Here is a 23,981-nt window from a genome sequence, read left to right on the forward strand (position 1 = left end):
AGTTTGCATCTGACAGTTCAGACAATAATTCTTCAACCCTTTGTTACCTATTCCGCCTGGATCTTTTTTGTATTTTGGGCTGTAAAATTGTCAAAGAATGTCTGAGGAGTAAGTGCTTTTGGCTTTTTTCCTTTGTTACTTCATCAATACCTCAGATGTTCAACATACATGTATGTGTAAGAATGTGTAATAACTAAGGCTGTCAAAGTTAAAGCTTTATTAACGCATTAACCCACAATTATTTTAACGCTGCTATTTTTTAACCCAAGATTAATGTAAAAAAAAAAAAATTATTACCAGAGCTCTTGGGGGCCACATCAAATGACGTGGCGGGGCACATTTGGCCCGCGGGCCATGAGTTTGACACCTATGCTATACAAGAACCACAACAGTTCTTGCCTTAACCCTTTCACTGCCGCACTACCAAACGGTTAACCCTTTCACTGCGACAATACAGCAGGTTAACCCTTTCACTGCCACACTACAGAAGGTTAACCCTTTACTATCACACTACCAACGGTAACCACAGTGAGCCACGTGAAGGCTCACTGTGAAACAACCAAGAAGATCCACCAGCCGGCTGACCCTCCCCAAGCTGCAGATCTGGGGAGAGAACAAGAATCAATTGGATCTGAGTGAGTGACTGAGGCAATGGAACCAGACCAACAAGGAGGAAAGAATTACCAAATGGTTAGAAGGTTTGCCCGCCATGGAGAATGACATGCGACTGGTAACCCAATGAGATGATACTGGTAACCCAATGAGATGATACTGGTAACCCAATGCGATGATACTGGAACAGTGTAACTGGATGTACCCTGAAGGTGAAAGCCCTAGTACTACTCTTGGGCCTGTGTCCCTGTACACGGCCAATGGGGACAGGGATACTGGAGGCGTGAAGTAGCATATCACAAACCCGCAACGAATCATGCGTTGCCATCTTCCTGAATCAAGGATTATTTGGGGGAGACATTGCAACCTTACTTGGCACCAAAGAAACCCCAAGAGGAGGTGACAATGTCACCGACAGCACGATGGAACCACCAACTGGTATCCACAGTAGCAACGCATCAACTCCAACAGCTGAAGGAAGTAAAAAGAAAATGTGTAACACTGTGTAACTGTGAATGGTTGAAACTGTGTGTCACGTACGTGGGTTGTTCATTATCATTATTACCATATTTTAACACCATGTAAACATCAGGTTAGTATATGTAATATTTGTTATGTTGTCTGTATGTGATGTGCGTCATCTTTGTATTCATTCCTTTTTCTCCCCTTCCCAGATGCCACTCCTCTCACTGATTGGGCTGATTGCACCTGCTGATTGCACCTGCGGGCAGTCAGCCTGGGACGAGTGGTTAAAGCCTGGAAAGTGACACACATCCGGGCGCCTCATGGAGTCATCGCCACTAGCCAGAGTGAAGTGTTGGAGGTTGCCTTTGTTTTGCCACTATTGAGTGGATGCTATTGTGTACTCCTGTTATGCCATTTACCACTTTGTGTGGACAGCTATAATACTGTGTTGGCCTGATTGATTGTGTGTGTTCATTTTAGTTCTCACACTACTTACCTGGTAGGCTATTGTGTCTGTGTTGGTGTTGCTACCAGGTAAGTGTATATATGTATATTGTGGCCTCTGTGCCACTTGCCACCTGTGTGGAATTCATAAATATATATATGTATTGGGCCTTTTTGCCACCCCTCAAGTTCAAGTTCAAGTTTCTTTATTAGTTGTCATACAGAAGTACAGAATACTTTTATACAAAATGCTTCTTTCTGTTTCGCTCCAGAGACTGTGCTAGGCAAAAATAGATAATAAAATTAAGTATAGCAAGTATAAAATAGAAGTCAAGTACGTAGACAAAAATGTTCAGTATATACATATATACAATGCTCTATGTAGAGTAGAAGTAACTGAGTTACCATATACTATACAGTGCAAAGCAGAAGTGGGATGAGGTACAATTTAGGTACAATATAATTTACAGTAAGGTGTAATGAGGTATGGGTTGTAGTGCAAATTCTTTACCGATAAATATAAAGTGTGCTTAGGTGTACTAAAGTGGTTAAAGTGGGTGCTGCAGTGAGTTGTATGTTTAAAGTGAGTGTGTGCGTGTGGATGTGTGTGCTGTGAGTGCATTTGATGGTTGTTACATAGTGTTATTGTTCGTTGAGCATCCTGATGGCCTGGGGATAGAAGCTTCTTCTGAGTCTCTCTGTGCTTGCCATGAGACTCCTGTATCGCTTGCCTGACTCAAGTCTTTGATAATTCTCTTAGCCTTGCCCATGCACCGCTTGTTGTAAATGCCCTGGAGAGTGGGAAGCCCCCCTCCAATTGTGCGTTCGGCTGAGCGGGCCGCGTGTAGCTTTATGCCAAGCAAGCAGTGCAAAAATTTACCGTAGTGGCATGCAGTAATGCGCCTTTCATTTTCCGCCGCCCAGCGCCCAGGTCGCGCGGAAATAGGCTGTCTATTGCCATTCTCTTTGACAAACTCTAACCTTAACCAGCTCCTTAACAACGCCTAAACTTAACCGTTCTAACCTTAACCAACTCCTTAACCATGCCTAACCTTAACCATAGAAATTATATTGCCATTCTCTTTGACAAACTCTAACCTTAACCAGCTCCTTAACAGCGCCTAAACTTAACCGTTCTAACCTTAACCAACTCCGAAACAATGCCTAACCTTAACCTTAACCTTAACCGAAAGAATACACGTTAAAAAAAAATCACGTTAAAAAATATTTTCGATGGGATTCGAACTCGCCAGCAAACAAGCCATAGGATCCACAGCCATGTGTCCTTACCAATTGAGCTATTGAGCTAGATACTGAATAAGGGGCGGTGACTTGTATATATTGAGCTCCGCTCGTGTCGGATCTCATGCGCATGCGCGGGCACCTCGCGCGAGCACGCCGGCGCACGCACGCACCTGAGCGAGCACGCCGCCGCCGGTGCACGCACGGTAGCATTTGTCTGAAAAGAAGGGCGCTTTACCGCACTAGCGTGCGGTGACGAATGCGGAAGCATTTTTGCACTGCTTGCTTGGCATTAACGTACAGGCGAGCGGGCCACTCTCTGTAGTCTGCTATGGTCTTGTGCGGTGCTATTCCCAAACCAGGAGGTGATATTGCCAGTCAGTATGCTCTCTATTGTGCATGAGTAGAAGTTCTTAAGGATCTTCTGACTGACTTGGAACTTCCTTAGGCGTCTGAGGAAGTAGAGGCGTTGCCGTGCCTTTTTCACAACACTGTCAATGTGTGAGGTCCATGTCAAGTCCTCGGATATGTGGACTCCGAGGTACTTAAAACTGTTCACTCTCTCAACTGGTGCCCCATCGATGCTGAGGGGGCTGTAGTCCCTGACCCCCGACCTCCTAAAGTCCACAATCATCTCCTTTGTTTTGCTGATGTTCAGGGAGAGGCTGTTCTCTTGGCACCATCCCGCTAGAACCCTGACCTCCTCCAGGTAGGCCCTCTGGTCGTTTGCAGAGATCAGGCCCACCACTACTGTGTCATCAGCAAATTTGATGATTGTGTTGTTGTTCCGCTGTGCCACACAGTCATGTGTGTACAGGGAGTAGAGGAGGGGACACCGAGCATGTAAGACGTGCTTTTCGCCGCTCCGCCGTTTTGTGACAAACTTCAATTATAAATAGTCCTTTAACTACGTTTTTTCTTTTTGGACTTTGGACACTGGACAACGTATGTTCATCTACCAGTCAGGCAGACTTTTCTACACTTTAAATCGTCCATGGGTCCTGTTAAACCCAAATTAAGGACGCCGCGTGCAGGACAACAAACAATCTTTGATCAGCCACCCGGGCCACCCCCACCGCACGCGCCAGCTGCTAACATGACCAGCGGCAGCGCCTTTGATCTAGGGGCCTTACAATCAATGCTGAACTCGCTGAAGGAAGATATTTGTGGCAGAATTGACTCATCGGCAACTAACCTGAGAGCTGAAATCCTTGCAGTGCGCACGGAGCTGGTGAATATTACTGAACCATTGCTGCTGAAAATAAATGAACACGGGCAAACTATCTGCGAGTTGGAACGTGTGATGAGCGACCACAGTGACCAGCTCTCCTCGCTTGACTCCACTGTTAAGGAGCTCACGTCACAGGTGAAATTACTAACCGACAAATGTGAGGACCTAGAGGGGAGATCGAGGAGGAACAACCTTCGACTCGTGGGGATACCTGAGGGCTCGGAGGGTCCGCGGCCAACGGAATTCATCGGCCGCCTACTCAAGAACCTACTGGGCCTGGATGATGAGCCCCTACTCGACAGAGCCCATCGCACTTTGCGGGCTAAACCCAAAGAGGGAGAGACGCCTCGTCCGCTCATCATCAGGGTCCACTTCTTTCATCTCCGGAACTAAATCCTACGTCGGGCCAGCGCGACCTCCCGTGACACCCCTCTATTCTTCCAAGGCAAAAGGCTCTCTATTTTCCCTGATTACACTGTCGCTGTTTCCAAGAAGAGGGCTGCTTTTGGAGGAGTGAAACGTGAACTCCATGCCTGTCCTGGTATCAAGTTTGGGCTGATGTTTCCTGCGGTTCTGAAAATCACTCTGCCGAGTGGTTCAACGCACACGTTTGAAGACCCGGCCGCCGCCTCGACTTTCATAAACACTAAACTCAGAAAAGCGGTTCCCCAGACTGTAACCATCAGCTGAACGGCAAGTTCATAATTCATGTCCATATGACTGAGCATATACAGACTATTTCATTTTGGGACTATGATATTTCACAATATTAACATTTGTCACTTAACCACAGAAGGGGTGGTGTTTATCTTTAGAGTTAGTAATAGTGGGTTATGCACGCGTCCAATTTGAGGAGACGCATCAGCATGGGAGGGAGGGGGAGGGGGGAGGGAAGGGTTTGTTTACATTTACAGTTCTTTTTGTGCAATGTTTATACTGTTGTTGCTTTTTCTATGACTTGGCCACTGCACATAAAAAATACTATTAGGACATACTTTTCGATGTTACTCATTGTACACTCAACACCAGTCTATGACTCAACCTAAAACCTCACAGCAGATTGGAGGAGTGGTCAAATTTACTAGTTGGAATTGTAAGGGCTTAAATCAGCCAATCAAACGTAGTAAAGTACTGGGGCATCTTCAGAATTTGGGGGTTCATATAGCTTTCCTTCAGGAAACTCATTTCAAGCTATCTGATTATACCAGACTACGTAAACGATGGGTTGGCCAAGTGTACCACTCATCATTTCAGAGCAGAGATAGAGGTGTGGCAATTTTAATCCACAAATCAATAAATTTTATTTGCTCAGATGTTCTCTCTGACCCAAATGGTAGATTTGTGCTGGTAACTGGAAAGCTCTGTGGCACCCCAGTGATTATGCTTAATATCTACGGCCCTAACTGGGACAATAGCTCATTTTTTTTTTAGATCTGTGTTCTCTTCGATACCTGACCTCTCCACACATTATCTGATATTAGGAGGGGACTTCAATTGCTGGCTTAATCCATCATTGGATCGTTCATCTACCAGAAATGCAGTACTTTCAAGCTCTGCTAAAACCATTCAATCTTTTATGGAAGAGTTTTCACTTTCAGACCCTTGGCGTTTTCACAACCCATCTAGCAGAGCATACTCATTCTTCTCTCATGTTCATCACACCTTCACTCGTATTGATTATTTCTTGATCGACAATCGGCTCATCTCATCAGTATTATCTTGCTCATATGATGCTATTGTCATATCGGACCACTCTCCAGTTCTAATGGAACTGCAAATTAGGGGATGTGATAACACCCGACCACCCTGGCGACTGAATACTAGTTTGTTATCGAACGAAGATTTTGTTACTTTTATTTCCAAGCAGATAGATTTTTTTTTGGATATCAATAAGACGCCTGGGATCTCAGCTTCCTTACTATGGGAGACACTGAAGGCATACTTAAGGGGGGAAATTATTTCTTACTGTACTTATGAGACTAGAGCCAGAAAGAAGAAATTAGATAATTTAACCAAACGGATCACTCAGATTGACAACGTTTACTCTATTGCTCCATCACCTGATTTATATAAGGAACACCTATTGTTACAAGCAGAATTCGATACTGTCTACCACCCATACCGGAAAATTACTATTCAAATCCAGATACAATTACTATGAACACGGAGATAAGGCGAATAAACTATTAGCTCATCAATTAAGACAGGCATCAGCTTCGCATCAAATACCACAAATCCAAACTTCAACAGGCAGAACTACAGATCCCAAAGAAATTAATGAACAATTTAAAAACTTCTACTCATCTCTCTATGCTGCAGAACAACCCACTGACCCGTCTGCCTTTAGCAACTTTTTTTACTCTCTTGATATTCCTAAAGTTGACTCCGACTCAGCGGTGAAACTGGAGGAGCCTATCACAATAGAGGAGATTGAAGAGGCTGCTCACAACATGCAGGCAGGTAAATGCCCAGGCCCCGATGGTTACCCAATCGAATTCTATAGGAAGTTTTTTGGCAAATTGGCGCCACTTCTTATTGATATGTACAATGAATCCTTCTGCTGTTTTAAATTGCCCCATACACTCACTCAGGCCACAATTTCCTTAATCTTGAAGAAGAACAGAGACCCTCTCCTATGTGGGAGCTACCGTCCTATAAGTTTGCTATCCGTGGATTTAAAGCTTCTTTCCAAACTACTATCTATGCGCTTAGAATCGGTACTACCCTCTATTATTTCCCCAGATCAGACTGGATTCATAAAAAAACTGTACTCTTCTTTTAACACTAGACGGCTTCTTAATATCATGTATAATCCCTCTTCTTCCTCAATATCAGAAGCTGTGATCTCACTAGATGCCGAGAAGGCTTTTGACCGGGTGGAGTGGAGCTACCTATTCTACACCATGGAGAGATTTGGCTTGGGTAAAACATTTATCACCTGGGTGAAACTGCTTTATACCTCCCCTATAGCCTCAGTCAGAACCAACAACACACATTCTGAATATTTCCCTCTCTTTCGCTCTACTCGGCAAGGCTGCAATTTGAGTCCCTTATTATTTAATATCGCAATAGAACCATTGGCCATTGCTCTCAGATCAAATCCTAACATAACTGGTATTCATAGGTTTGGCATCGAACAGAAGACTTCACTTTATGCGGATGACTTGCTTTTATATGTATCGAATCTCTCTGTCTCTATTCTAGCTGCCCTTGATGTTTTCAGTTCATTCGGTGCAATATCAGGATATAAACTAAACGTAGATAAAAGTGAGCTATTCCCTCTGAATGCTGAAGGTCGAAATTACCCCTTACATACTTTGCCCTTTAAAATTTCCCCACTTGGCTTCACATATCTTGGCATTCGTTTCACAGACAAATTTAAGGATTTATTTAAATCTAACTTCTCCCCTTTGTTAAGCAAACTGCATAAAGACTTTGAACGATGGTCGCTATTACCCCTGTCCTTAACGGCACGAGTCAACTCAGTTAAAATGAACTCCCTGCCAAAATTCTCATACCTTTTTCAATGTTTACCCATCTTTCTCACACAAGCATTCTTCCAGAAAATTGACAGTTTGGTGTCGCTCTTCATCTGGAATAGGAGAGTCCCTAGGCTCGGTAAAGCCCTCCTACAAAGACCAAAGCCTCTGGGAGGGATGGCTCTGCCCAATTTTAAATTCTATTATTGGGCAGCCAACTTTAGAGCACTACAACATTGGGCAAGGTTTGAAGACACACCTTCATCCCCTGTATGGTTGCTTTTGGAATCCTCTTCTTCCAGCCTTGCCTCACTGGCTGCTCTGGCTCACGCACCTCTACCTTTTCCCACCTCTCCCTACTCTAAAAATATCATTGTCAAATCAACACTCAGGATATGGAACCAGTTCAGACGACATTTTGGTTTACAATCTTTTTCTTTACTAGCTCCAATTACAGCTAACCCTGTCCCCCCCCCCCCCCCTCTGTGATGGATAGAGCTTTTCTCTCCTGGTCCCCTCTTGGTATTAGAACGTTCAGTGATTTATATATAGAAAATATTTTTGCATCATTTGAACAACTGTCTGACAAGTTCTCTCTTTCGAGGTCACATTTCTTCAGATACTTGCAAGTCCGCAGTTTTGTACGTAATATCAACCCACAGTTCCCCAAACTCCCAGAAGCCACTATTGACACTTTACTAAAGCCTACACTGGTCACAAAGGGTATTATATCTGTCCTGTATGGCTTGATTTCCTCACTGCGTCCTACCTCATTAGAAAAGATCAGGAGGAGATGGGAGGAGGACCTGGGTGAGGACATCACAGAAGACCTGTGGGAGGATATTCTACACCGGGTCCACTCCCCTTCAATTTGTGCCAGGCACGGACTGATCCAATGTAAAATTGTTCACCGTTCACACTTTACTAAAGTCAGGCTAGCCAAGATCTATGGCAACATTGATCCCACCTGTGACAGATGCCACCGTGCCCCTGCTACACATAGTCACATGTTTTGGTCCTGCCCTTACCTGCATAATTTTTGGTATGAAATATTTGAAACTATCTCAAATAGTATTGAGATCCCAATCAGCCCGACTGCCATAACTGCTTGCTTTGGTGTCTCTATCTCCCCTACTACTCTGTCTCTGCCACGATATAAAGCTGACCTGGTGGCATTTGTTACTCTCCTGGCTAGACGTCTCATTTTACTGCATTGGAAGTCACCCACTCCTCCATCTCACTCTATGTGGCTCAGGGATATTTTGCACTTCCTTAAGATGGAGAAAATAAGGTGTGTCATAAGGGGTTCTACAGCTAGATTTAATAAAACATGGGGCCGTTTCTTTACCTATGTTGGGGAACAAGGCTCAATCGACCCCCCATAAATAATGCTCACTCCTAACCTAGCACAGTCCAGTCGAGTGACCTATCTACTTGTGCAAATGTAACCGATGTCTACCTTCTCATTTAAAAAAAGAATGTGTTCCATTCCTCTATTCCTGCTGTACAGTGCTTGTCCTGAGTGTACATATCTGTTTAATTGACTATGTCCGAAACAATATCTATATTTATTTTGTGGTGTACTATTTTTTAGTCTATATATTCAACAGACCTATACTTTGACTACTTATACGTAGCCATGTGCAACATGTATATTATTTACATTCAACAGACCTATATTTTGTTTATTTATACATAGTTTTGTGCAATAGGTATATTGTTTATCCAACAGACCTATACTTTGACTAACTATATGTACCTTTGTGCAATATGTATATTGTCTACATTCAACAGACCTATATTTTGACTACTTATATGTCGATATGTGCAATACGTCTGGCATATATGTGTACAATTTGACCTTGTGCTGATCTCATATTGCAATGAAAAAACTTCAATAAACAAAGTTTTGAAAAAAAAAAAAGAGGAGGGGACTCAGAACACAGCCCTGGGGGGCCCCTATGTTGAGCGTCAGGAAGTCCAAGACCCACTGGCAGAGGTCATAGTTCAAGCCCAGGTCCCTGAGCTTGGCTATGAGTTTGGAGGGGACTATGGTATTGAATGCTGAGCTGTAGTCACATAGTTCCCCTGCCTCTTGTCCAGGTGTGATGCTGCTGTGTGCAGCACATGGGCTATGGCGTCCTCCGTGGACCTGTTGGGGCGATATGCAAATTGCAGGAGGTCCAGGTTGATGGGGAGGGAGGAACAGATGTAGCCCTTCACTAAAGCACTTCATGGCTATGGAGGTGAGAGCTACAGGGCGGTAGTCGTTGAGGCAAGCAGGCTTGGATTTTTTTGGGTACAGGGATAATAGTGGACTTCTTCAGACAGGTGGGGATGACAGCCTGTTCCAAGGACAGGTTAAATATCAGTCAGTGAATACCGGGGCCAGTTGATGGGCACAGACTTTTAGGACGCGGCCGGAGATACCGTCCGGTCCTGCTGCCTTCCTGATATTCACTTTCTTGAAGGTCCTCCTCACCTCATGTTCTGTTAACCTGAACACTGAGTCTCCATCAGCAGTGTCCCCCCCCCCTCCATTGCAGTGGATTGTAGGCTGGTGCTGTTATTCCCAGCCTCAAACCTCGCATAGAAGGTATTGAGATAATTTGCTAGGGAGATGTCACTGTTCAGCTTGAGGGAGGTGCCTTTGTAATCTGTCATCGTTCTGAGGCCCTGCCACATAGCTCTAGAGTCAGCCTGCTCATATTGGAGTTCAATTTTATCCCTGTGTGGAGCTATAGTGTGCTGTGCACTTGGTGTACATTTGCTGGGTGATTCCCAGACTGCCAACCACATGGCTTGTGGTTGTGTCCTGTGACACTATAGGTCACTAGGGTTTGTGCCTATTTTGTTATATTCACCATGTTTGTTCTCCCTTACCTTTTTCCCTGTTTGTCTACTTGTTGTGGGTTTTATTCCCCTCTGTAGCATTATAATAAATATCATTTACCTTTTGGAAAACGCATTTGTTTGTTTACTTGACTACCGGGACCTGTGCTTAAAGCACTCACTGGACGGGCTGGTTTCATGTACAGCCCGCGCCAGGTATATTTATATGGTCATCAGACCTTTGTATTTGTATTTGTATTTATTGGTTTAAAATACAGAGACAGTGCATATTAAGGAACATTTGACTGTAAATATGCCAGTTTAGCCAAGTTGGCTAATTTTCAACTGTAGTCTCTGGGGCAGGTGACATGAGCACAACAATAATTAAAACATAGTACAATAATTAAAACACAGTAGGAATCAGTATAGGTTACAATACACTAAAATACATACAAATAAATACATTAAAATACATTACAATACAACCCCTCAGTTAAAATGGTTGCACACTTGACCATCTCTCAACCATGATTTTAAGTTAGTTTTAAATGAAATGTAACTTTGATACTCCCTGAGCCGTGTTGGCAGACTGTTCCAGGTGTGGGCTGCTCTCACGGAAAAGGCTGTCTGACTAAAAGCAGACCTCCTGTTTGGGACTACACAGTCCCCTCTGACTACAGACCTGGTATATCTGTCAGCAGATGCTTTCTGTTTTATGAAAGTACAGAGGGGGGGGAGGAGCCAAGCCATGTAGGAATTTATAGGTAAGGCAGGCATCTTTGAATTTGACAAGATTGTCCCAGCTCAGTAGGTTCTGGTTTGCTATGCTATAACAATGGTGGTGGCTGTTTGTTTTCCTGTCCAGAACTTTCACAGCCTGATGGTAAACTACCTGTACAGATCGTAGTGTTGTACAGGAGGCTTGTGTCCAGCTAGTCAGACAGTATGTTAAGTGTGACATAATAATGGCATTAAAATACAGTGCTGCTGCTTTTGTTGACAGAGAGTTTCTGATGTGACGGAAGTTTGATAAGTGAAACTTTGCATTGTTTACTACCGATTTGATTTGTTTGTGCCAAAGTTCACATAGTATGTTAAAGTTCATAGGTCTCGCTATTTTTTGTGTAAGGTGGAACTTCTTAGTCTTCTTCTTTTTGTGTCCATATACAAAGCTATTCAGCTTATATAACATCCAGCCAGTGCTTGGTACATTGCTGACCCTTGATGTTGTAGAGTGCTAGGTCACAAAACAGTCACATCTAGGGACCTCAAAACCTACTCTAGTGAGGCCTTTAACCAAGAACTGGAGAGCCTAGACTGGTCAGATGAGCTCAGTGGTACACTAGTTGAAGAAACATGGCTTGGATTCAAAACCAAATTCTCATCAATACTAAACAACATGGCCCCCCTAAGAACCAGGGTTAAAAATTGCGCTGAGCCATGGATACACTCAGACATACTGACCGCTATGAAAACCAGAGACAAAAAATGCTCTGAACTTCATAAAAGTCAGTCAAAGCTTGCCAAAAGCTCAAACAGTGATCTCCAAGCCCACGTGGTTGAACTCAAACAACAAAGAAACAGACTAAGAATTATCAAATCAAAAAAGTCAACCAACGAACAAGATTTTTTTTTTTTAATCAACTTTTTTCTCCCATTTTCAATTTTTCTCCCATCTCAATTTCGTATCGTCCAATTCTACCCTCCCCTGTCTCGAACGTTGTTAGGCCATGCCTCCCACAAGCCGGCTGCAATGTGGACCAAGCCTTGCATCACGTGTCCCCTCCGGTACTCGAGGAAGCAGCAGTCGCATCTTTTCACCTGCACAGCGCAATCTCTCAGCGTCGGGGGTCTGCGTTTGGAGGGCACGCCGCCCCCGTCGCTTCCTGATTCTGCTCCGGCGCAGGCGCACCAACCGACCTGTAGGAGTCGCTGTCCACAACGTCCGATCCCCACCCATCAGCTTCCCACCCCCTAACACTGCCAATTGTATTAGTATGAACGACCAGCCAAGCTGATAGCAATGCGGAGAGCTGGGCTCGAACCCAGCGTCTCCTGCATTGGTGGTGAGTGCCTTGCCCACTGCACCACCTAACTGCCCAACGAACAAGATGCTTGTACCGGATCTCCTCTCTGGTAAACAAGAATACCTTGAAGACTCTAACAGTAGCACTCATTCAAGGGTACTATGACTGTGCTCGCGCCTCATGGTAGGGCCGTCGCGATAACCGCATCACCGCAATCAAGTCACCCGCGGGATGTAGAACAGACAACCGCGGGTAAAATAAAAGGGGCGTCATCATTTTTTACTTCATTTAATGACGAGGCGTCCAGTAGCATGAGCTAACTTCACATTTCCATACAGTTTACAACTCACAGATGAAATCAGGATTTATTTTCATATCCCGGACTCGAGCCCCCAATGTATACCTTTTCCTGTATTAATCTGAACCGCAGTAGAGTACAGGGGAGTACACTCTAGGGCCGAAGTGCCGGTCATGTAACATGCTTGTTATAACTAGCCGGACTTCGGCGTAATCCCCTCTGTAAAGTGGTGACAGTAAACCAGGCAACCGTTCTCTCAAGGACTGGGTGTTTATTTCCGTTTTGCAGCTCTCTATTCTTCATGTTAGTGATTGACGTTACATGCAGATTGGGTGCTGCCTCTCTGCCGTGGTCCGGACGTTAGCTACTGTATAGGCTAGCTACGTTGGCGTGGTCCAGACGTTAGCTACTGTATAGGCTAGCTACGTTGGCGTGGTCCAGACGTTAGCTACTGTATAGGCTATAGCTACGTTGGCGTGGTCCAGACGTTAGCTACTGTATAGGCTAGCTACGTTGGCGTGGTCCGGACGTTAGCTACTGTATAGGCTAGCTACGTTGGCGTGGTCCAGACGTTAGCTACTGTATAGGCTAGCTACGTTGGCGTGGTCCGGACGTTAGCTACTGTATAGGCTAGCTACGTTGGCGTGGTCCAGACGTTAGCTACTGTATAGGCTAGCTACGTTGGCGTGGTCCAGACGTTAGCTACTGTATAGGCTAGCTACGTTGGCGTGGTCCGGACGTTAGCTACTGTATAGGCTAGCTACGTTGGCGTGGTCCAGACGTTAGCTACTGTATAGGCTAGCTACGTTGGCGTGGTCCAGACGTTAGCTACTGTATAGGCTAGCTACGTTGGCGTGGTCCAGACGTTAGCTACTGTATAGGCTAGCTACGTTGGCGTGGTCCAGACGTTAGCTACTGTATAGGCTAGCTACGTTGGCATGGTCCGGACGTTAGCTACTGTATAGGCTAGCTACGTTGGCGTGGTCCGGACGTTAGCTACTGTATAGGCTAGCTACGTTGGCGTGGTCCGGACGTTAGCTACTGTATAGGCTAGCTACGTTGGCGTGGTCCAGACGTTAGCTACTGTATAGGCTAGCTACGTTGGCGTGGTCCAGACATTAGCTACTGTATAGGCTAGCTACGTTGGCGTGGTCCCGAGTGTGGCGGAGAGAGGCAGCACTTAGTTTCCCCCAATGATGAACAATGATGACACAAGTTGTGATATTTAACTAGCTGTCACGATCAGGGCTCGTGCCTTCTTCTGCCCTCATCCTGCCGTGCCCATATACGGGCAGCTTCTTGCCGGAGCGTTCCCACGCTGCCAGAGGGACTTCAATCAGCGCGGCTGTGAGGAATTACATCATCAGGCGGCCCCGCCCCTATATCACCTGGCAGATCCTGTTGTCCCTCGTTGCAGTGTTAAGCTGCCTACCTAGGTACGACGACTCTACCTGAAGACTGCTAGACCTGCTCTGTGATTATTCCTCTCCTAATCTTGTCTCTCTTGTGCCCAGGACTCCCGCTCCAGCGCCCTTCCTGCCGGGACGTCTACGGCTGCACTGGGAGTGCACCTGTCCCCGTTCTCTCTCTCGACACAAGACCGGTGTCCTCTGCCTACGGCTGCACTGGGAGTGCACCTGTCCCCATTCTCCCCCAAGAACAATTCTAACCCATGTCTGTTGCACATTCCTGATGTTACTCTGTCTGTTTGGGGAAGATACAATTAAAGAACCCTAAACCGCTCCATTCTCTCTCCTCCTGTTGTTTGCGATTGGGCTCCGCTACCCCCCTACCCTCACACTAGCTATGTATGTGCATTCACATTCACTAACGTTAAAATAGTGTTATATTAACGTTAAATGTTCGCTCAAATAACGTTAGTTTTAAGTAAGGAGAAGGCATTATATCCCACAACGCATCACTCTTAAAGGAGCAGGCAACACCATAATCTACTGTTATCACATTTCAGAACGTTGAGGGACAAATGGATAGATTATCAAACATGTTTAAAATAGTTTCGGGACTCCTATGACCTTAGAATATTTTTCTAATCACGATTGCGGGTAAACTCGCATGTCTTAATAAAAATAAAAAATATATACAGGTATAAAAAAATAATAATAATATTAAAAAAAAAAGAAAAAAATCTTTTTGAATAGAAGTGCGGCACCACCGCATCCCGCGGTGATTAGCCACACACACAACCGCGGTGAGAAAAAGTCATACTGCGACAGCCCTACCTCATGGTACCAAATCACCTCAAAGGCCCTAAAAGGCCGCTGTGGGGCGGCTTTGGCTCAGGGGTAGAGCGGGTTGTCCAATGATCGAAGGGTTGGTGGTTCGAATCCCGCTCAAGCCCATGTCCATCCCATTGCCGTTGTGTCCTTGGGCAAGACACTTAACCGTATACTTGCCTCGTATGAATGTGTGTGCATGTGAATGAATGTTGGTGGTGGTCGGAGGGGCCGTAGGCGATGATTATTCAGGCTCTGGCTGCAATTGTAGCTTACCACCACCAGTATGACTGTGTATGAACGAATAATGGACTCTGTGAAGCGCTCTGGGGTCACTGGGGTGTCATGAAGAGCGCTATATAAAATCCAAGTCATTAAAAACAAGACTACAAACATCACAAAACAAACTGGTCAGACTACTGCTTGACCTTACTCCTAAAACCCACCTCACCCCTGCCCACTTTGACAACCTAGGATGGCTTAGAGTAGACGACAGAGTACAGCAACTTGCAATGGGCCTGGTCTACAAGATACACTACACCACTAAGATACCCATGTACAATACTTCCCAAAGGTCAGTGAATTCCACGACCACAACATCAGAGGGAGTTCCACAAATCATGTTCAACCCAAATTCGGCTCAAACAAGGGACTAAACACGTTTTGCAATTATGCTACAACCAGGGCCGCCGCTAGGGGCATGCGAGACATGCGGTCGCACTGGGCCAAAAAAAAATTTAAATAAAGAGATTCTTATTATTATTATTATTATTTTTATAAAAATACAAATAAATAGAATGTTAACAATCACTTTCCATCACAGACCTCAAATCTAGTTTTGCTTACATGCTTATATATTTCACATTAGACACATTTGTAGAATAGTGTAGACACGTGAATGTGTCCGACTTGTTCCGGGCTCTGCAGATATATGCTATTGGTTTCAATGGACCGTTTACTTTTGTGCCCGGCAAAGCATCGTGGGAGGACTAACACTAGGGGGAGCTGGTTGGCATCGGTCTGGTAGTCAGTAGAGAGATGTGAAGAAGACCGGTATTATCCACGAGGGGGTACAGGTACGGGGTCTCTTTGGCGCTATCCGCGGGAGCGAATGGACGTCTTGGCCACGAGCATCCTACTTTTGAAAACGTGAAATACCAAATGTGCAGCATCGGAGCAGAAGAAATAACGCTGCATGCCGTAAGCTTATCAATACCAACTATAGTGATTAGGTTATGCCAAGACGAAGAGGACGTTCGGCAGATGGACTGTAAACTTAAGATGAACGTTAAAGTGTTGCGTGTTAGAACGTTAAGTCGGGGAGTCAGGCTAGCGATGTCGGCTAGTAGCTTAGCTAAAGGCAGGGACAGCTAACAAGAAATTAACTTTACTGGCATTAGCTAACCTAGCTAGCTAGTTAGCTAACCTAGCTAGCTAGTGTTAGCTAACCTAGCTAGCTAGTGTTAGCTACGTTATCGAGTGCTAACATGTGGCAGATAAACTAGGAACAGACTCCCAAGTTCATCCCAACGGGGGGACAATATCATGGGACTGGTGAACTTTGTCATCTCCACAGTAGAAAAATGCGTCGACGTCGTCTCCTTCCTCTTGGACCTCAACTTTGCCATTGATTCTGCATTATGGTGAGTTTTTCATGCAATCTATTCTGTTCCCGCCGTGGTCTCTCTCTCTCTCTCTCTCTCTCTCTCTGTTCTGTTGTGCTGCACGCACCCGCCGTGGTGTGTGTCTCTCTCTCTCTCTCTCTCTCTCTCTCTCTCTCTCTCTCTCTCTCTCTCTCTCTCTCTGCCGTATTAACGGTATCATTCACCAGTAGTGCAGAATTTCTCAGTTATCCGCTTGATATAATTAATACAAATGTTAATTAATACAAACCGGTCCGTGGCCGTCAGATAGACCGATAGAGAGAGGCGCTTTATAATACAATGGAAAAGACAAAGGTATAATGTTCAGTGCAAACATGTATATGTCGTTTACAGTTTATTATGCCACCTATGCAGCTCGTTTATTTTGACAGAGTTAACACATTTTCACTATCATTATATTAAATTAGCCATTGTTTTTGGTTCTGGCCCGCCATACAATGGCTTGGGGAAAGATTTGCCCGCGGCCAAACCTAATTGCCGACCTCTGATGTAGGCTATGGTTATTGATTTGCCCGCGGCCAAACCTAATTGCCGACCTCTGATGTAGGCTATGGTTATTGCAATATATATTTTTAATTAATTAATTAATTAATAAAAACATTTCGCGCAGGGCCTCGCGCATTTAAATCTCGCACAGGGCCTCACATTTCTCCCAGACGGCACTGGCTACATCAATGTGGAACGCCCTACCCACAGCCGTAAAATAATGTGAATCCCTACCCTCCTTTAAAACCGCTGTCAAAGAGCACCTACGGGAGGCTGCAATTCAAAACGGGCACTGGTAAATGTCCAAACCCCAACCCCTCCAATGTACAGTTTCTTCCCCCTCGAATGTATATATTTATTTTTATGATCTCTGTCTCTTAAACAGTACTGTATATTTGTATATCTTGTATGTCATAAATGTCTGGATGTAACAGTACTGTTTATCTGTATGTCGTGTATGTCATAAATGTCATGATGAATTGAAAATGGGGGACCCTGATGTAAACAAGATGAAAATCTTTCTCTGGTCTGCATCCCCTTAACAATTGTGTGTATTGAGCCGTACTGTATTGTACCCATTCTGCAATCTGTTAATAAAATGTTCAATCAATCCTTTGCTGCGCAGGGTCCACCTAACAGAGGACATCAAAGGAGGTGCTCCATGGTGAGTTGGAGTTTAGTATAAAAGGAGAGTGTTTCAGGAACTGCTCAGTGTTTTTACCACAAGAGAAAACCTCCAGCTTTGGAATATCTTGATAAGAAGGATTACATTTGGATGACCTCTGACCTCTGACTTCACTCTCCCAGCTTTGGACTTAGCATTCTGTGGAATTACGGGAGCGTTGGACGGGGCTGTGTGTGTATGTGCTGAGTGTGTGTGTGTGTGTGTGTGTGTGTGTGTGTGTGTGTGTGTGTGTGTGTGTGTGTGTGTGTGTGTGTGTGTGTATGTGCTGAGTGTGTGTGAGCTGGGGGTGTAGGAGGTTGATGAGTGGGGTATTTCAACAGAGGAAACCCAGAGTTCACACACCATCGTTAATTACATGCCCCCCCCATGGGCCATACCCCTATACTAGACTGCAGAGAGAGAGAGAGAGAGCGAGAGCGAGAGAGAGAGAGAAAGAGAGAGAGAGAGAGATATAGAGAGGGACAGAGATATAGAGAGAGACAGAGATATATAGAGAGAGAGGTCAAATGTCCAGTCTCACCTGCTAGGCACACATTATCCCACTGAGCCCTGCCTGATTGTGTGTGTGTGTGTGTGTGTGTGTGTGTGTGTGTGTGTGTGTGTGTGTGTGTGTGTGTGTGTGTGTGTGTGTGTGTGTGCGTGTGCGTGTGCGTGTGTGTGTGTGTGTGTGTGTGTGTGTGTGTGTGTGTGCATGCAGGATAGCCTAGGGCAGGGGTTCCCAAACCTTTCAGGCCGGGACCCAGAAAATAAGGTGTCAGAGAGCTGCGGCCCAATGCACATCGTCAGGCCTTTTTTTTTTTTTCTTTTTTTTTTTTTGCCATACGACCGATTTTTTAAGACAAATATCACTTCAATCCTATTAAGTTAGTTCAAGTTAGTTATTCATTTATATGTGCTATTTATGAGAGGGCTAACTTGTTGCAAAATAATAATGATAATAATAATAGCCTCATTAAAATACTATTGTTGCTTCGGTTGTTTTCAGTGTTTTATGTGCATAATCTGTTATTTAGTTTGAAATGTTCGTTGAAATAAGTAGATTTTTCGTTTTTGTTTATTTATTAAGTTAATATAAAACCATATAGTCACATTTTAGAATACAATAGAATAGAATTTTAGAATACAACTAGAAACACTGTCCTGGCCTGCTTCTAAGTTCAGTGGCCTGACAAAAAAAACGAAAAAAAAAAACGTTTTTTTTTACATTTTTTATTTTTATTTTTTAATCATCTCGCGGCCCTCCCGTGGCTGCTCGCGGCCCACCTTTGGGTCGCGACCCCGACTTTGGGAACCACTGGCCTAGGGGCCTATAAAGAAGGAATTAGGGAATGGAGAGGACATTTTGAAAAAGCCTCTTTTAATTAAAGGAACACGACAACTTTTTGGGAAATTTGCTTATTTGCCATCTACCCTGGAGTTAGAGCCACTGAGCTCATTCAGCATCTTCTTGAGATCAAGTTACACAACATCTAAGCAAATGAATAAAGAGCAGATGATTTACAGGTTTTTTTGTAGATGCAGTACTGAATTTTGCCATCTGGACACATGCAATTTTAAATATGAATATAGAATATCAGGCCTATAAATTGCCTTATTATGGCCATACATCTATGGATCAGGCCAAATCTCCTCTTTCCAATGGCAGAGTTAAAACCTGATTTAGTACCACCAGGCGCCTGAAACAGGGCAGCAAAGACTGTGAATGAAATCTACTGTAAGAACAGTTTTTGTAATGAAAAATGCTCTGCCATTCAGATTGAGACGCGTTTCTTTTCTGTGTGTGTGTGCCTGCGTGTCCATGGAAACCTGTGTTTCCCTTTGAGGCCTCATGCAGCACAATACTTGATATGTTATGGAAGATGTGGGTGTAAAGGGGTCAATTCCAAGTCCTAAATTGTGACCTTGCTACTATGACTTCCCATGTTACAGTTGGGTAGAATAGAATAGAATAGAATAGAATAGAAACACTTTTATTATCCAGAGGGAAATTTTACACTGCAAATCGCTCAACATTAAACATTTAGACAGAACAGGTCACGAATAAGAATAACAAAACAAATCAAATTGCCTAAGATAAGAATAGAATAAAATGGAATAAAATATACAGTAAATAAATACAGTAAAAATATACTGAGGTCTGCAGTACGTGTAATATTGCACAGTGCTGTTTCAATGTAAGAGTCCAGGAAGATGGTAACTGTCACTCTGTGCTCAGTGATGCAGTGAGGCACAGTGATGCATTGTATAGTCTGATGGCTGTCGGAATGAAGGACTTCCTGTGCCATTCAGTGCTGCATTTAGGAAGTGTGAGCCTAGCACTGAACATGCTCCTCCTGTCAGCCAAGTCTGTGTATAGTGGGTTGGAGGGGTTTGCCCTGATGGCCTGGAGCTTTGGGGTAGGTGTGTTGGACCCAGGTGCAGTGCAGAACGGATAGATGAGAGGCAGGTGTTGATTCTCAAACAAAAAAGGTTACTTAATTTATTGTTTGAAATATCAAAAGACATACACGCCGACAACGACCCACACACAAAATGGGAGAATACTCTTGTCTCCAAAACAGGGAAAGTAAAAGGGGAGAAAACACTGTCTCCAAAACACGTTATCGCACAAAGACAGACTGAACTGTATGGCAAAATGGGGAAAGCAAAGGGGACAAAACACTGTCTCCAAAACATAGCACAAAAACAAAACACGTCGGGCGACGGTGCTACATAAGCACATGAAAAGGTATACAAACGATAATGCAAGGCACGGTAATACTATCAACGAGGAACTAACTTATCCTCCATGGCAGGAGCGATAAGCGCTTACTCACAACAATGTACTCACGGGTATAGGGTTGGGCACCGAAAACCGGTTCTAATTAGGAACCGGTTCCTACATTTCGATTCTAATTTTTTTTTTTTTTTTTATACTTTGTTAATTAATACCCTAGTTACAGTACAGCAACCAAATTAAACTGTATCAAGTCAACTGAAAATGTGAATAGTATGAAAAAATGTAAAAAAAAAAAAAAAAAAAAAATCTCCTGCGAAATAAGCTGTGACCTGCACCTCAAAGAATCGGAATCGAGAATCGTTCAGAACAGGAATCGATATGGAGAATCGGAATCGGAAACCGGAATCATTCAAATCCAAACGATGCCCAACCCTACTCACGGGTAGGTTCAGTGATCGACTGACAATCTAAACAGTAACCAGGAAGAGCATATAAAGCCACCCTAACTAGACACACCAGGTACCAATGAATGTAATCAGGGCAGATAGACAGGTTAATTACCATCAGGTAACACTAGGGGTTTGCTCCCTGAGAAGAGTGGTGGTAGCGGTGGTCAGCCCAATATAATCTAAATGTAAATGTTACAGTGGTGTATTGGGCGCCAGACAGGCTAAAACCTGTCAATAAATTAAATAAGCTAAATTAAAGCTTACTGTTGTTACCGGCTAGCTCCAGGTAACCTCCACCACAAAATTACAAAAACTGTTCTTACAGTAGATTTCATTCACAGTCTTTGCTGCCCTGTTTCAAGCGCCTGGTGGTACTAAATCAGGTTTTAACTCTGCCATTGGAAAGAGGAGATTTGGCCTGATCCATAGATGTATGGCCATAATAAGGTCATTTATGGGCCTGATATTCTATATTCATATTTAAACTTGCATGTGTCCAGATGGCAAAATTCAGTACTGCATCTACAAAAAAACCTGTAAATCATCTGCTCTTTATTCATTTGCTTAGATGTTGTGTAACTTGATCTCAAGAAGATGCTGAACGAGCTCAGTGGCTCTAACTCCAGGGTAGATGGCAAATAAGCAAATTTCCCAAAAAGTTGTCGTGTTCCTTTAATTAAAAGAGGCTTTTTCAAAATGTCCTCTCCATTCCCTAATTCCTTCTTTATAGGCCCCTAGGCTATCCTGCATGCACACACACACACACACACACACACACACACACACACACACACACACACACACACACACCTACACACACACACACACACACACACACACACACACACACACACACACACACACACACACACACACACACACACACACACACACACACACACACACACACACACACACACACACACACACACACACACACACACACACACACACACACACACACACACACACACACACACACACACACACACACACACACAAACCCCTAACCTCCCTCCATCTCTCTAAAACCCTTCTCTTTTTTTTTGCCAAGAAGGAAATTGATGGAGTCTTGGGGTCTTTGGAAAACACAGCGTCGCCGTAGGCCCTCTGTACACAAGTTCCAGTCTTCAGGGGCCCTTTTCATTTCAGCGCTCTCCACTTACACAGACCCTCACACACCTTCTGTTCTAACCATTAACACTGCTGCTGAAATACAACCGGCTATTAGAAGGGGTTTAAACAACTGCCCTTATTAAACTATACATCATGATGAGGCAGCGTGACAGTGCTGTTATGACATCACAAGGCCACTCTGGAGGTTAAAGGGATACTTTACAAGACTACTTACCCAACATGATGTAATGTTCCTCATACTGGACACCTGCAGCTCTGCTCAGTTAGACACTGATGTTAAAGGAACACGCCAACTTTTTGGGAAATTCGCTTATTTGCCATCTACCCTGGAGTTAGACAAGCAGATACATACCCTTTTCTTCTCTGTGCGTGCATTAAGCTTAGGGAACAGCCGCACTGTTACAGATGCAGCACTGAAAATTCAAACCACTTCTTCTGCTGGTCTGCTGCTCCTCTGCCACTATAGAACTAGCACTCAGGTGTTATATTTCGGGGGCTGGTGGCTAGCTCCCAAAGTGAACAAAGGGAGGGTACTTAACTTAAGTGCTGCCCCAGGGAGGGGGTCGGGGCTACTGCCCTCAGACCCCCAAGATAATTTTTATATGGGCAGTCTGACTTGGGGTACTGCCCATATATATAGTATTGCAATGCATGATAAGTAAACAGTCAAAAAAGCTAAGGAATCGGATGGAGCTGGGGCGTTTGGGACTAATACAAATTTAAGATGAAAATCTCCCCAGCCTGTGGGAGGCAGTGGAGGTGTGAAATCTGGCCCGGTCCAGAACAATAGGAGTCACAAAATCAGTTTGGAGTGGAGTGGTGGAGGAGTGGTAGAGGCGCAGTAGAGGTTTGATTTTTCAGTGCTGGATCTGTAGCCTAGATTAGGCCATGGTTACACTGGGGAATACAGCAACGTTTTTGTTGCTGAATGATTTACGTTTGCTGTCCAAGTTAAGAAGAAACGCCGTTTTGGCAGGAAAACGTGTTGTCCTACTGGCAACGCTGAAAAGGTGTTTTCGTTTTGGATACTCGCCGAAACTCGCCGACAATGGTGCCATGTAATCTGCGCGAGCCGGATACGGAGCCGTTCTGCCCAATGCCCATGCGCAGTAGAGACCTGCACGATTATTTCCAGTGTTTACAGCAGAGCTGTCCCAAGTAGCTGCGGCTACCATGTGTTGTCAAGTTATTGTTATAAGGACCCCAGTCCAAGCTACAACAGTCTGCATTCCCTTAACAATTGTTTGTATTGAGCCGTATTGTATTGTACCCATTCTGCAATTGTTAAATAAAGTTTACATCCATTTATTCTGCTAGCATTAACGTTACCAAGCTCCTAGCCACAATTCTATACTGTTATAATCGCATATCCCAATCACGTTAGCACGTAAGCTAACAAACTTCGCTGCTAGCCACAATGCTATACTGTTATACTGGCATATCCCAATCACGTTAGCACGTAAGCTAACAAAATCGGCGACGATCTTTTTGTGAGACTAAACTCCGCTCTTGGTGGTCAATTGTGTTGATGGCGTTGGCAGGCGGGGCTGGCGTTGTCCAGTTGTCATTACAGATCATGATGGCTATGATAGCGTTAGCTAAAGCTACTGCATGTTACTGTATCAATGCAACTCGATTCGACTGAGGTAGTCGAGAAGGTACCACACGCTAAACCGTCCCCGGACCCCGCAAACTACAGTATAGATAGTTCCAACTTCAGTGTGTGAATTACTGTAATCCACCACATATGTTTATGTCTAAATAAAATCAATCAATCAATCAATCCATCAATCAATCACAATTACAATTGGCCAGTTTGTGAAATTAAGGCCTGCCTCTTATATAAGCCTCTCTCTAAAAAAGGCCTGGTGCTCTTTGCAGCTGAGGTAAATACAAGACCCGTCCTATATTTGAGGATTTACGGTAGTTCATTTTAAAATTTGTGAACTGTGAACTGAACTAGTTCATGTAGAAAGT

Source organism: Notolepis coatsorum (genome assembly GCF_963971535.1).
Source record: "Notolepis coatsorum genome assembly, chromosome: 1".
NCBI classification, from domain to species: Eukaryota; Metazoa; Chordata; class Actinopteri; order Aulopiformes; family Paralepididae; genus Notolepis; species Notolepis coatsorum.